A 16,788-nucleotide genomic window follows, 5' to 3' on the forward strand; every position below is an offset into this window, starting at 1 on the left:
AACTCAGTCACCAAGTGGTCGGCCATGTAAACCGACGGAGCAGGGTCAGTGGATGCTGAGGTGCATAGTGCCAAGAGGTGGCCAACTTTCTGCAGAGTCAATCACTACAGACCTTCAAACTTCATGTGGCCTTCAGATTAGCTCAAGAACAGTGCTTCGGCAGAGAGCTTCTGGAATGGGTTTCCATGGCCGAGCAGCTCCATCCAAGCCATACATCACCAAGTGTAATGCAAAGTGTCGGATGCAGTGGTGTAAAGCATGCCACCACTGGACTCTAGAGCAGTGGAGATGCCTTAAGATGCTGCAGATGTTTTAGCAGTCTGTGGTAGCAAGTGTCCTGTTTTATGCTGCAGTCTGCTGGGGAGGCAGCATAAAACAGAAGGATGCAAGGCGTCTGAACAAACTGATTAAAAAAGCTGGCTCTGTGGTTGGAATCGGATTGAACACATGGGAGGATGAGGTGGAGAGACGGGCACTGAGCAAGATGGAGGCCATTCTGACAAACATGGATCATCCACTTCATATCTGCCTCAATGAACAACGAAACATCAGTGGACGGCTCCTATCCCTGTGCTGCAAGACCAAAAGATTTAGGAAATCTTTCTTGCCATCAGCAGTCAGGCTATTCAATTCAAAATTAAACACATAAGAACCCTGACAACTGAATTTCCCTTCGGGGATGAATAAAGTGATTCTGATTCTGATTCTCTGGAGTGACCAATCGCACTTCTCCATCTGGCAATCTGATGGACCAGTCTGGGTTTGGCGATTACCAGAAGAACGATGCTTGTACGACTGCATTGTGCCAAGTGTAAAGTTTGATGGAGGGGGGATTATGGTGTGGGCTTGTTTTTCAGGAGCTGGGCTTGGCCCCTTAGTTCCAGTGAAAGGAACTCTGAATGCTTCAGTATACCAAGACATTTTGGACAATTCCATGCTCCCAACTTTGTGGGAACAGTTTGGAGCTGGCCCCTTCCTCTTCCATCATGCTTGTGCACCAGTGCACAAAGCAAGGTCCATAAAGACATGGATGACAGAGTCTGGTGTGGATGAACTTGACTGGCCTGCACAGAGTTCTGACCTCAACCCGATAGAACACCTTTGGGATGAATTAGAGCGGAGACTGAGAGCCAGACCTTCTGGTCCAACATCAGTGTGTGACCTTACAAATGAGCTTCTGAAAGAATGGTCAAAAATTACCATAAACACACTCCTAAACCTTGTGGACAGCCTTCCCAGAAGAGTTGAAGCTGTTATAGCTGCAAAGGGTGGACCGACATCATATTGAGCCCTATGGATTAGGAATGAGATGTCACTTACATTCATATTCAAGTCAAGGGTGTGTGTATATATGTACACTCAACAAAAATATAAACACAACACTTTTGTTTTTGCTCCCATTTTTTATGAGATGAACTCAAAGATCTAAAACTTTTTCCACATACACAATATCACCATTTCTCTCAAATATTGTTCACAAATCTGTCTAAATCTGTGATAGTGAGCACTTCTCCTTGGCTGAAATAATCCATCCCACCTCACAGGTGTGCCATATCAAGATGCTGGTTAGACACCATGATTAGTGCACAGGTGTGCCTTTTATTGTGGGCAGTCTATGCCCACAATAAAAGGACACTCTGAAAGGTGCATTTTTATCACACAGCACAATGCCACAGATGTGGCAAGATTTGAGGGAGCGTGCAATTGGCATGCTGACAGCAGGAATGTCAACCAGAGTTGTTGCTGGTGTATTGAATGTTCATTTCTCTACCATAAGCCATCTCCAAAGGCGTTTCAGAGAATTTGGCAGTACGTCCAACCAGCCTCACAACCGCAGACCACGTGTAACCACACCAGCCCAGGACCTCCACATCCAGCATGTTCACCTCCAAGATGGTCTGAGACCAGCCACTTGGACAGCTGCTGAAACCATCGGTTTGCATAGCCAAAGAATTTCTGCACAAACTGTCAGAAACCGTCTCAGGGAAGCTCATCTGCATGCTCGTCGTCCTCATCGGGGTCTCCACCTGACTCCAGTTTGTCGTCGTAACCGACTTGAGTGGGCAAATGTTCACATTCGATGGCATCTGGCATGTTGGAGAGGTGTTCTCTTCACGGATGAATCCCGGTTTACACTGTTCAGGGCAGATGGCAGACAGCGTGTGTGGCGTCGTGTGGGTGAGCAGTTTTCTGATGTCAGTGTTGTGGATGGAGTGGCCCATGGTGGCGGTGGGGTTATGGTATGGGCAGGCATCTGGTATGGACGAAGAACACAGGTGCATTTTATTGATGGGATTTTGAATGCACAGAGATACTGTGATGAGATCCTGAGGCCCATTGTTGTGCCATACATCCAAGAACATCACCTCATGTTGCAGCAGGATAATGCACGGCCCCATGTTGCAAGGATCTGTACACAGTTCTTGGAAAACGTCCCAGTTCTTGCATGGCCAGCATACTCACCGGACATGTCACCCATTGAGCATGTTTGGGATGCTCTGGATCGGCGTATACAACAGCGTGTACCAGTTCCCGCCAATATCCAGCAACTTCGCACAGCCATTAAAGAGGAGTGGAACAACCACCCCCCCCCCCCCCCCCCCCCCCCCCCATAATACAAAACTGCACCTTTCAGAGTGGCCTCTTATTGTGGGCAGTGTAAGGCACACCTGTGCACTAATCATGGTGTCTAATCAGCATCTTGATATGGCACACCTGTGAGGTGGGATGGATTATTTCAGCCAAGGAGAAGTGCTCACTATCACAGATTTAGACAGATTTGTGAACAATATTTGAGAGAAATGGTGATATTGTGTATGTGGAAAAAGTTTTAGATCTTTGAGTTCATCTCATAAAAAATGGGAGCACAAAAACAAAAGTGTTTATATTTTTGTTGAGTGTGTGTGTATATATATATATATGTGTGTGTGTGTGTGTGTGTGTGTGTGTGTGTGTGTGTTTTACAAATAATTGTTGTTATTTAAAAGAAAAACCTATTTTGTATGCATGAAGAAAAGGTATAATATTACAGACAAATAATAAAACAACAAATTATTATTTGTAAAAAATATAGATTTTTAAAGTGGACTCTTTTTTTCTCCCCAGTTTGGACCTGTTTTGTCTTCAGATTTAACATGCTCATTCATCCTTTTTTGTTCTGTGATTTTACAAGTTGTTACTGTAGTTTTAAAAACAGGTAAAGTCTGTAAAATAACAATACATTTGTTTAATTCTTTACAGTGTATGTTAGCAGACTATTCAGTGTCATCATGTTTTAGTCCCTGATGATCTTCTGCATTGTTGAATTTACATTTTTCTTTCATTCTTGAGCTGCGGTTTGAAGTTTGCATAAAAAGAAGCAGCTGGAACATGAGTTTCACATGACTGAGCTCTGTTTCTTCATCAGGTAAATGGAAACATAAATCTGAAATCATGAAATGAAATCACTCTTAGCTGAACTGTTTTCTGGTTCCGTGTTTGTATCTGTTCTGTTTTTATGCTTCTGTTCTGGTTCCATTTACATCTGATTGTTTTCAAGTGTTAAGTTTGTGTCTGCTCTGTTTTCATGGTTCTGTTTATATGTGTTATGTTTATGGTTCTGTTGTTTCTGTTTCCTGTTTCAAGGGTTCTCTGTTTGTATCTGTTATATTGTTGTTCTGTGTTTGAACCTGTTCTCTGATTGTCATCGTTCTGTTTTTCTGGTTCTGTTATATTTTATTTTGGTTCATCATAGTACACTTGTTTCTGCTCTACTTTTATGGTTCTATGTTTGTGACTCTGTTCTGTTTTCTCGTTCCATGTTTGTATCTATGTTCTATGTATTTAAGTTTTAATGTTTGATCTGCTTATTATTCTGTTTCTATCTGTTCTGTTTCAGAACAGTTAACTTAGAAATTCTGTAATTATATCTCTGTTCTATGTTTTTCTGGTTCTGTTTTTGCTTTTTACTTCTCTGATCCATGTTAATCTGATTTTGCATTCTGTTTTTATATCTCTGTTCGGTGTGTATGATTCTGTCTGTTTTGTTTTCATGTCTCTGTTCGATGTGTTTATGGTTCAGTGATTATTTTGTTTTCACATCTGTTCTGTGTTTTATCTGGTACTGTATTTGTGTGTGTGTTTTCATCTCTGTTCCATGGTTTTCGGCTTCTGTTTTCATAAATCTGTTTTCATATCTGTGTTCTATGTTTTTCTGCTCTATGCATTTATTGTGCTATCATCTCTCTCTTCTGTATGTTACTGTTTCTGTGATTGCTGTTTTATCTGTTTTTTGTTTCTGTTCCGTTTTCATATCTCTGTTCTATATTTTTGTTCTGTTTTCATCCCTCTGCTTCATATTTTTCTGGTTCTATTTTAATCTCTCTGTTCTATGTTTTTGTTCTGTTTTCATCTCTCCGTTTCATATTTTTCTGGTTCTGCGTTCCATCTCTTCGGTCTTTAGTGGTTTCCAGCAGAGCGACTCCGGCTTTCCCTCCTCCCACCGACTCTCTGCTTGGCTGAACTCTGTCTGAACCTTCTCTTGAACCCTGGATGAACTTTGCTAAACTGACCCATTAATCTACTTCGGGTGTAAAACAGGCTCTACGGTAGCCTAGGAGGGACACCTCGAACACAGTCCGCTGCTACAGACGCGCATCCTAATAACCAAACATGTGCATGTCGGGCAAAGCGCAAAAGGAACACAGATTGCATAAGAAGACAAGGAAGGAGAACGCTGCAGGCTTACTGAGTAATTTAAAATCAGAGAAACTTGTGTTTTTCTTTTGTTTAATGGAAACCAGTGACACAAAATGAGATTTTTCTGGCACATCATGTCTGCATTAACATCTGTAGAAATTAAGCAACATCCTGCAGCTGGACTGGAATCCCCGAGTCACCATTACTGATCATCAGCTGCAGAATTACAATGAATTTGTGCCAAAGGACAAATCACAGACTGATCCTACATGCAGGCTTTAACAGCTGTAAAGCTCTGCTGCAGATCTGACAGCAGCTTACAGTGCAGCGCTGCAGGGAACACGTCTGCTGGTTTCCACTGCCAGTGGCTCAAAGTTTGCTGCAGATTTGTACGTACAGAAAAAGGATATGTATTTACTTTGAATTGTGCTCCGAATTAAGCTCAGGTCACATCAAGCTCCTACTCTGAGTTACGGCCAGAGAGGTGCAGTGAAAGCATCATGGAAGCTGTATGTAGTTGAATGCGAACTAGAAGTCTTCACACGTAGGCAGATATGATTGACTGATGCAGGTTTTTGTGGCATCTGACACCAACCTCATTATAATTAGAAATCCCCCCACCCCACCCCCACCCCCCCAAAAAAGAAAAAAACAAAACAAAAGCAAAAATAAAAAAACACACATTTGTTTAAACCAGGTTCAGCAAAATATCAGGAAAGCTGTTAGGACTTTTCAGCCAAACTGCATGTTGTGTTCCAACCCGGTCTCACGGGGATTCATACAGAGCAGAGAGAACACAAGTATGGAAACAAATTAAAAATGTAAGTAGTAAAATATTTATAGTGTGTAAAGTCCCAATTTTTCCACAGCAAGAGAAACTATTAAAAAAAATCAAACATACTGGGCCAATGAAATAAATGCAACATGGCTCAAATATGGTCTATAGAGGAGCAAGCTGTCAGCAATTTGTTGGAAGATACATTCAGCATGATGAAACATGTTTTAGAGTTACATACATATACACATTTGTCCTAATATCCAAAGATGTTCAGTTTGCTGTCATAGCGGAAAGAGAACAAGAAAATGCTCACCTCTCTGAGAATTTCGGCTTTTTGTTCTCTAACAAAATCCAAAACTGATTAGCCAATTTTCAAAATAGCTGGTTATGAATGATTACATTCATAACCAGTACATAACCAGGTACAGCTGGTCGGGTCTGAGTGTGTTCTTATCATTTCAGTATAAAATAACTGCGTTCAAACAAATTTATATGCAGCAAAAACTATTTTTTATGTTGAGAATTCATTTAATAAAGCTAAGAGATAACATGTTGATTTTTTGTTCTGCACGACCAATTGAGAAAGTGCAGAACACATAGTCCTGACAGTGAAGCACGGAAGTGGGAATGTGATGATATGAAGACCAGGTTCCATTTCAGTTCCCAAGAACTTCCACTGATTGAACACAAATCTGGTGTTTTACAACTTTGCACAATCAGGTCAATCCACAGACACTATAACCTACCTGAACATTCGAGGAAAGAGAGCAACAGCAAACTATTACCCAAAGATATTCAGTTTACTGTCACAGAGGAAAGAAAACAAGAAAATACTCCCATTGAAGTGCTGCAAATACTAGCTTTCTATGTTGAGAATTCATTTAATAAAATTAAGAGATAACAAAGAGCTTTTGTGTTGTCCACAACCAATTGAGAAAGTGCTTGGACTACCACAGTGAATTCATAGTTCTGACAGTGAAGCATGGAGGTTTACAAATGTGATAGATGAAATATAATTTCAGCTGATCAAAAGTTCCATTGATTGAACACAAATAATGTTTTTTTTTACCACTCTCCAGAGTCACAGACACTCTAAACTACCTGAATATTCCAAAAAAGAGAGAAAAAGTAACCTATTACCCAAAGATATTCAATTTCCTGTCACTGAGAAAAGAAAACTATTTCGATCATTTGGATTTGTTATTAATAAAACTAAGAGATAACATGCTGATTTTTTGTTCTTCATGACCAATTGAGAAAATGCTTGGATTACTGCAATGAACGCATAGTCCTGACAGTGAAGCACAGAAGTGGGAATGTGACGATATGAAGAGCTGGTGGGTCAATATATAATTCTGGGACTTTTTGTAACATAGTTGGCAGGTATCATAGTTGACATTTTTGACGTTTTCAGGCCTGAAAACAACATGGCCGCCTATAATCAAACACCACATGGCATTTTTTGAGAAAGATTGTTGTAAAATATTATGTATACAATTGAGTAAAATTGAAATTGAAAGTTATTTATAAAGCTATTGTAGTAAACCTGTTGACGTGATAAATCCACACTTGACTCACACACTACTTTATATTAAATAACTCAGAAAGCCTTGGAGTCTTCCAGTCTTTTCTTCAGGAGGAAATGACATCATGTGGAGCAGATCATGTGATCTGGAATTAACACACCTTATTGAGAGGTGCTTTTGTAATGGGTAATTTAGTTATTTCGTGAACATTTTAGTCACATCCAGTCATTTTTGATTAATAAGTGATTGTTTCCATAAATAATAAATAATTATGGAATTTGTGAAGGCACAATCATAATAAGAAAACATTTTTTTTTTTTTTTACCTTTGATAAAAAAATGTATGCAAGATATATCCATTGGACTTCAAAAGACCCTCAATTATATATTGACCCAGATACGATTTCAGTTCATCAAAACTTCCACTCATGTTTTCCAACTCTCTACAGTCGGGTTTGAAAACAGACATAATTTACCTGAATTTTCTACAAAAAAGAACATAAACCATTACTTTAGCACCCCATCATTTCTTAAATCATCTATATGCAAAGATTAAAACTCACAAAAAACACAAACAAAAATCACCCACTATCACTGTTTTGTGATGTAGGTCAGTGTGTGAGCAAACAACCCAGAGAGGAGGAGACGGGAGGTGGAGGGAAGCAGAACATCCTGCAATGAATCAACCAAATGTTTTGATTTGTAACAGACATTTTTGTTGTCTCTCTGTGCCTCGTGGCAACATGGAAGCTCTGTCGCTGTGCCAACAAGGCCTGCCTCCTCTTCCTCCTCCTCTTCCTCCTCCCCATTTTCTCAATGATTCCCTGCACTCTCCTGTAAGTGTGTGTTCGTGAAAAGCCTTGCAGGGGGGATTACATGTATGAATGTAATTGTAAATATATTCTGTGTAGCTGTGTGTTGTGGTATTGGAGGACCAGTGTGTGTTCCGGGGGGGGGGGGGGGGGGGGGGGTTCCTCCTCCAACACCCAGTGATATTAATAGCCATAAACTCCAGATGACCCCAACGCTGCCGGCGGCTCAGCCTGATTTAGTTTGGCGTCTCTCGGTGTGACGGCTCAAGCCATAATAATATCGCCAACGTGGAGGACCAGGACAGTCCTCCTCACTGCACTGTACTCTCCAGAGGGACTCTTTGCAGTACAGTACGGCCGCCTTGCTGCTAAAGCACTTTGACAGGAATTGAGTTCCCATCTACTGTCCTGGTTTCTCCGCCGACTCCCCCCTCTTCCTCTGTAAACAGTTTATCTCAAACTTTAAACTGTTTCAAACTGGATCACGTCAGGCCTCATAAGCAAATGTGATCCTGATGATGCGCTCATATCTGTCAGGGCTGGTTTGAAGGCAGGCGGCTGACAGGTGCCCAAAAAGGAAAGAAAACAGTATCAGCGATCCTGGAAATCCAGAGAGTGACGCCAGCCGAGGCAACGACCACGTCGACTTTAGAACCACCATGACAGAGGTCAATCAGAGAGCCGCCGCGGAGGTCAGAGGCTTGGCAGTCGAGTCCGGAGACGCAGCTCGAGCTCGATGAACAGAACTGGTGATCCTTTATGCTGACAGACAGACTGTCATATCTCATCATGGCTGCACACAAACTATCGATGAATTATGTGACAGAGTTTTGCTGGTTCACGAAATAATACAACTTCCATCATCAAAATCAAGAAAGCATTTGAAAGCGGGTGAGAAGGGAGAGACAGGAGGCAACTTTTAAACATGCAGCCCCCGTCAGCTGTGATTCCTGTTTATTTCATCAGTAAAAACTGTGATGGAAAGTATTTGTGACTTATCTTTGAAAGCTAAAGCCAGTCAGCAGTATTTTAGAGCAAATCAGTGGAGAGGACAGGTAGCTAATGCTAATGTGAAGTTAGCAAGGTTTTTTAATGGAACTGTAGGCATCTAGCATTAGCATTAGCTAAGTCTTAAAGGTTATATATGGTGAAAAATTGTTTTTTTTATTGTGTTTTGTACTTGCTGTTAAGATCTGAAGAATGTCACTTCTACCTTTCCTCACATCTTGTTAGCTTCCAAGATTTACAAGCCAGTAAGAATTTTGCTGAGCTGTTGAGTTTGAAATGAGAAAAAACGATCAACAAGCTAAAGCCTCACAGCTTGCAGGTGAACTATTAGAATGAGTAGCTGTTTCACTGCCCACCAGATTTATTTACTTTCTACAGCTACTTCTGCTAAACTCTATAATATATATATAATATATATATATATAATATATATATATATATAATATATATATAATTTCTAGTTTCACTGTCAACTGAGAACTACACCTGTCATAGCTGTCGCTGGGGTGAAAAAGTAAAGATACAAAATCTAGAATCAAGTCCGAAAATGACAAAAAAAAAAAAACAGGACTAAAGTGAGTAAAAGACCGCACAGTTAGGTCATAAAACAAATATCCTGCTCCCTCACTGTACATCTATGTCATCCGTGTGTTCCAAACATGCAAAATGTAACAGTAACGCATGCACTGATGTTGTTAATACATCTAAAAACCCTGAGTCAAAAGACCAGGCTGTGTTTGGAGTGGTCCTACAGCTTCATGTTAAAGAACATCTTCCTGGAGTCCCAATAAATGACCATATAACGGGCGTCGTGCTGTGCATACGTCTCACTGAACATGAAGTCTGCTGGATGCTTTAACACCGACTGCCACAACATGTCAGGGCTGTGAACACATTAACAACCAGCTGCTCTCAGTGGGATGCAAACTTGTAGCCCTGCCAGTGTTAACGCCAAGCTTTTCCACTTTAGCTCCACTTAGACATGTCTCCCTCAATATATACACCACATGCTTGGGAGGCTGTGACATCATTATTTTATACGGCCTAGTCTCCATCATGTCCACTGTGGGATGCTGCTGCTGTCTTTCCTCCAGCCCACTGCTTCCAGCTGCCCTGTTCCACCAGTCTACTCTGCACTGCCTTTGCTATATTTGATATGCTCATATACACATTGTTTGCATTTTACTACCAGCTGTATATGTAGTATATTTAATGCCAGAGCTGTACACCATAACAGTAAACTTCTGAATTAGTGTCACTGTTGGCTTGTACTTTGTATGTATCATCTATGTTTCTCATATCATACATGTATCCCAATGTGTGCTGTGTGTTTCCTCCTCCCCCACCCCCTACCACTTCTGTCCCTCTGAATCCGGCCGGCCAGCGGCAGATGGGTCCCCTCATATGAGCTGGGTTCTGCTCAAGGTTTCTTCCCATTTAAAGGAAGTTTTTTCTTACCGCTGTTGCCTTAGGGCTTGCTCTGGGGGTTCAGGCCATTTGGGTTCTGTAAACCGTCTTGAGAGAATCTGAATTGTAAATGGCACGATATCAATAAAATTTGATTAAAAATTGAATTTAATTGAATTACTCTGCACATCTCACCAAAGGAACGTTTTTTGAAAATCAAGCTAGAGTCTAAAGAACCACTGAAATAACAGCTGATTCCGGACACATCTGGTGTATTGGCTCCAGATGTTTTGACAAGTCAGCTGTAGTAGAAGAAAATTATTTCATTAATTTCTGTATCTGTCTAGAAATTATTCACAGTTTACTATTTTTCTGCAATGTTAATTCCTGGTGTGAAGAGAAACAACTACACCACTGTACAAAAACCACCTGAATAGCCAATAATTCATATTTATATCACTGTTTAAAGATTGCATGACTTCTAAGTTTAACAGCAGAATATTTCTTCTTTTGAACAATCAAAAAGAAACACTTAAAAAGACAATATTAGAAATTCAGGCCTTGAATTGGAAACGCCATGAAACACAAATGAATAAACTTTAAGATCAAAGATTATTAACTTAGGTACAACTGTATTTTCAAATCTGCCCATCTGTATGAAGATGGTCATAAAATGATGATGGAAGATGGAAAAGGATACAGGAAGATCAGTGAGCAACCAAAAATCAGAGGATCTGGAGAATCTAGAGATATAGCAGGACCACTAATCAGAGCTGTGGTGGTCATTCTCCTAAAATCGATCCACAAAAATGCACGACTTCAACAATCTACCTCAGATGCGTAGCTGCCTAAGACTTGGCACAGAGGTTATCAATAGTAGTCAAAGTTTCTGTGACAACTCAAGGACACGTCAGAACATCAACCTTCACTGACAGCTTGCTTGCTCTTCAGCCCAAACTGACAAGATGAAACCTTGTTCAGAACATGAAAAGAAGCTTTTAGCATGGTCTTTGGTCGATAAGACCAAGATAATTTGGTTTGGCACAAATGGAGCTGACCAGGAGCACAACAGTGAATGCACAGTGAAGCACAGAGGTGGGAGTGTGATGATATGGGGCTGAATGAGCGCAAAAGACATTGCGGAGAAGACATTAATAGATTAATGTATGTGGATAAACCAAAACACTGGCTGGCAAGATGACTTCTGCAGAAGCTTGAAGAAGAGGAATATTCCAGCAGGAGGAAAACAAAATCATACAAGAGTTTCTCCAAAAGAAGAAAAAAGTGAAAACAATGACCTGGATAAGTATGTTGCCTGTCATAAACCCAACAGAACATCTTTGGGGTATTTTCCTGGTATTGTCTATGCTGAGGAGGTTGAGTCTGTTATCAAAAATAAATGTGGACATACTCATGCAGTCACCCTCAGTCAGGGATGTCCAAACTTTTTTCACTGAGGGCCACATACATAAAAATATAGGAGGGGCTGGGCCACTTACTAGAAATTAAGTATATAGCCTTAACTTTAGTCTATTAAAGTTAGAATAATCAATTGAAAGTGGTCAAATATGTTATATTGTTGAATATAATTAAAGACAAAACTGCCTTCATCACAGCTTTCCATAAATGGATCTTTATTGATTTATTCAGAAAAAGCTTTACTAGCTCATTCTCAGAACAGCAGCCTCAGATTTATTCTTAGAAGATTTACAGTACAGAGGAAAAATAATAAAGGGGACAAAGGGACAGGTAAATTTCAAGCTTGTTATTTAAGTTACTAGGCTTAGCAGCACACCTATTAACAATCATTTGAAACAGTTAACATTAACAGACTGAACTGGACCTAATAACAGGAGTGCATATAATTTTAATACCGTAAATTATTCTGGTGATTATCAGCTGCACTGGGTATGTAAATTGGGCCATCCACTGCGGTGCTGATCCGACGCCACTTGTGCCAAAAATCCAGGCAAATGTCACTTGATCAAGGAGCAAATCTGCATCAGATGAGATCAACTGACTTTGCGTGTGCAGTGTGCGTGCTGTGCACAGCGGTGTGTATTCTGTGTGTTAACAAGAAAAACGCATAAAAGAAAGTGGTGCGTAAAACCAGGGTAGTGACAGAAATGATGCTTTTTCGCATGTGTACCTGCACATGCATGCTTATTCCGTCTGTTGTAACTCCAACCAGCTTGTCCCATTTAAGTCCCATTTTGTCAATTTGTCAATTGAGTCTGACACAGCTTCAAAAATATCCATACCCGTTGTTGTGCCTTTTAGACTCTTAAGATCGCGCAGCTCCTCTGTAACTCCAAAGTTCTCGTCCACTCTCCGCAAAAAAAATTAGCAGCTGTGCGGTGTCTGTGGCATCAGTGCTCTCATCGCATGGGATGGAGTAAAAATCAAAAGCACAAGCTTTATCAGACAGTTTAATATTGGCTGACAAGTCTTCAATGCGTCGCACAACTGCATTTCTGGTCATGCTGACGTTGTTGAAGTCCTGCATTTTTCCGGGCACATTATTTCGGCGACTTTAACGAGGCAGTGTTTTATGAGGTCTCCATCTGAAAAAGGCTTGCTATGTCTTGCGATGAGTTGGGCGACCTCATAGCTGGCTATTGTAGCCTTTTCCTGGACTTTTTGAGCACGAAAAAAATACTGTTGCTGACCCTGCAGGACAACTACCATTTGCTTTACTTTCTGCTCTCACTCAGCACCAGTGTAGGATGCATAGGCCTGATGTTTGGTTTCATAATGACGTCGTACATTATACTCTTTCAGAACTGCCAGTTTCAGTGCAGATCAAACAGACAGACTTCCCCTTGAATTCTTTAAAGAAATATTCACTCTCCCACTGTGTCTGAAATTTTCTGCACTCACTTTCTACTTTTTGCTTCTTTGGTTCTGCCATGTTTAGTAACTTAACTTGGGGTAAATTTCTTCTGTGATTGTCCTTTTTGGTGGAGCAACTGCCTTGATCAACAGTAGCTCCCCCTAGTGTTAAAACTAAGAAGTGCAATACACTCAGGCAAAAGTTGAAGTGCGGGCCATATTCTATTCTATTTATAAAATTTCTTGCGGGCCAATTAAAAATGGACCGCGGGCCAACTGCGGCCCGCGGGCCATAGTTTGGACACCCCTGCCCTAAGTTGATACAAGTTTGAATCATATGACATTGAAGTGATATTGCCTAGAGCTATACTCCCTTCTGTTGTGTATAGTCCACGAGCCAGACCAGATATTGGTACCACCTCAGGTGACCAAACCAAAGTGGTACTAAAATGTACATTGGGTTAATTTAAGTACATTAAGGTATGATAGCCTTTCCACACTAGCAGCTTAGTCACTTTTTTGAGAAACGGTCACATTTACCATAACCGCTGTATTGCAATCCATTTAACCCTATGAGGCCCACAGCTGCAACATTACAACATTTTTTAAGGCTGTCCAGCTGTACCTATTTCTGCCTGAATGTAGACAAACATACGGTGGCCCTGAAGTGCAAACCACAACAGCAAATAACTAAACACATTGGCAAATGACTAAATACATTGGCAAATAACTAAACACAACAGCAAATTAAAAAACGCATTGGCAAATAACTAAACACATTGGTAAATAACTAAACACAACGGCAAATAACTAAACACAACGGCAAATAACTAAACACAACGGCAAATAACTAAACACATTGGCAAATAACTAAACACAACAGCAAATTAAAAAAACGCATTGGCAAATAACTAAACACAACAGCAAATAACTAAACACAACTGCAAATAACTAAACACAACGGCAAATAGCTCTGTATACCAGAAGAGGTAGGTACTTGTGGCAGTATTAATCGTCCGTGATTGGACGAGAGAGAGAGAAGGAGAACTTGCTTGATTGGCCAGGCATCACGCCTATTGATGCCTGGACCTGGACGCTTACGCCATGAACACGGACCATGACAATGGACGGCATCGGCAGCCTCCACGGCGGGGTGGCGGTGAGCTCCGTGGCCCCTGACGCGGAGCTGATGAGCGGCGACAGCCCGCATCACGGCCGCGGCGGCTTGTCGGGGGGGACACGGGGCTGCGGTGGCGGCTGCAGATATTACAAAACAGGGAGAAAGAGGAGTGCTCCTCACTGTCTTGCCCACTGTGTGCAGGAGAACATGTCACTAGGTGGAACACACTAGTTTAGCTGTGTTTAATTCATTAAAGGTTTGTTTATTTTAATGCACTGTTATTAATATGTTGTGTAAAATGTTTGCTAAAGCTTTATTAGAACAGGGTCACGTGAATAAAAAGTTTTTCTATTTGTAATAGTAGTGCTGATTTCAACCCCCAAATCATTGTCCGTGAAAAATCAGATAGTGATGTTTGACTTTTCCACAGACAACGATGACCCCAGCACACTGATTGTAAAATATTTCTTGTAACTTTATTAGAACTTGATAAAAGGTTCTTGAATGAATGGACTTTAATACACTGTTAATACACAAAATACATTTATTAAGCTGCAGTCAATTCCAGCCATTTTCAGTACAAAAAAATCGCTAATATTCTGTGTAAATAAAAAAATATGACGAGAAATACAGGGAATATTGGACGCGCATCGCGAGGTGCATTTCCTTGAAAACGACCGATTCGTGGATTTTATACCGACTTCAGGACATTTTTTGGACAAAATAGTTTACTGGCTTGTGTCGTCTGGATGTAAAAGGTTGGATTATGGCCGTTTTTTGTGGAATATTTTCATCTGTGTGTAATAATGAACCCGGAAATGTGAGTTGCGCTGTGTACGTTGAAGCCGTGTATAGAGAACGGATGGATGGATATTCGTTGTTTGTCGGACAAATGTGTTTATATTACCCGCTGTGGTAATCACATCTGAAAGTGGTTTATACCGGCGGATTCATGAGAATCTAAGCTTTCCATCAGCGTATAGTGTTTGTATAATCGCGTTTGCAGCCTTCGGACATTCTTTAAATTCCTATGCAAATTAGTAAGTGTACCGCCGGCAGTACATTGAAGTTTATTAATACAGTGTTATATAATGTGTTTACATCATTAAATACTGATATTCAAATTCCACGAACCCACATATTTATATGACATTATCCATAATAGAAGAGAGAACAGCAGATGACTGACATGACAGGCTCCGCACAGATTCACGGAAGCGCCTTCATCACTCGGATTACCAGCCAATCACGAGGCGCCTTCATCAGCCGGCTCATTAATATTTATGAGATTCTCGGATCTATCCTACGAAAAAAAATATCGCTCACCAGGCGGTAACCATAGATATGCCGGTGACGCTAATGTTTAATAATAAAGAACAATAAAGAAGCAGAACCATCTCGAGGAGGATCAGAAGAAATGGACAGCATGTGAGTTAAATCTGAATGTCGCTGCAAAGGGTCTGAATACTTCTGACCATGTGATATTTTAGTTTTTCTTTTTTAATAAATTTGCAAACATTTCTACATTTCTGTTTTTTTCTGTCAAAATGGGGTGCTGAGTGTCCATTAATGAGAAATAAAATGAACTTTTTTGACTTTGGCAAATTGCTGCAATGACACAGAGAGTGAAAAATTTCAAGGGGTCTGAATACTTTCCGTACCCACTGTATATGAAGATTTAGAAAGAAAACCTCCAGCAGTCAGCTGCTAAACTGGGTCTGGGTCTTCCAACATGACAACGACCCAAAACTTACGTTGCTCCTGGTGAAGATCTACCTCCAGAAGACCAAAGTGAACGTGACTGACTGGTCTGCACAAAGCCCTGACTGGGATCCCAATGAAAATCTGTGGGGTCAACTGAAGACCAAGGTCCATGCCAGAAGACCATCAGATCTGGAGGAGCTGAGAGGTTTGTCAAAGAAGAATGGGTTGGGATTCCTCAGGAGTTTTCAGAGACTCGTTATAAACTACAACAAACAACTTGAAGCTGTTATCCAGCAAAAAGGAAACACAACTAACTGTTAGCACCAAGGGGGCAAATAATGGCCCTGGTATTTTTGTTTTTTATTAAATAATCTTGTTTCTGTGTGCAAAATAAAATATTGTAAATATTGTAAAATAAAACTAGGATATCTGGAAAAGCTGTATTAAAAATTCCTTGATCTGTTTAACAGCGCTTGAGAATTTTTGGGGAAAAAAATCTTAAATTTCATAGCGGGCCTAATAATTTTGTCTTCAACTCTACTTGTGATTTTTAGGGATTTCTTTCTATGGTGCAAAAATGCAACACTGGGCTTTAATGGATGTTGCTTGTTTACACAGAAGGACCCATCACTGGGTCATGAGTAAATTAATCAATTGTGTCATCTATGGCAATATACAGTATCTGTACTGTATACCATAGCCTATGGGGTTAAGTTTAAAAGTTTACCCAGTTAATTTAGTATAGGATTAACAGTATATTAGCAGGTACATACATCAACTGCAGTCTGATGCTCATTTGTGCTTCACAGTTCAAAAAAACTGCTGCCTTCAGTTTCACACATAAAAAGACAGAGAGGAGAATGAAATCCACCAGTTAAAGGGGAACTTCGTTTTTTTTCAACCTGGGGTCTGTTTTCATATGTCT

At 40.4% G+C, this 16,788-nt stretch overlaps 1 protein-coding gene across 1 annotated transcript in view; it reads right to left on the reverse strand.

Annotated features, from left to right (window-relative positions):
• Positions 1-16,788, reverse strand: part of slc30a6 (solute carrier family 30 member 6) — a 580,472-nt gene that overhangs the window by 226,929 nt on the left and 336,755 nt on the right. The window lies entirely within an intron of this gene.

Source organism: Acanthochromis polyacanthus, chromosome 15, assembly GCF_021347895.1.
Source record: "Acanthochromis polyacanthus isolate Apoly-LR-REF ecotype Palm Island chromosome 15, KAUST_Apoly_ChrSc, whole genome shotgun sequence".
Classification (NCBI taxonomy): Eukaryota; Metazoa; Chordata; class Actinopteri; family Pomacentridae; genus Acanthochromis; species Acanthochromis polyacanthus.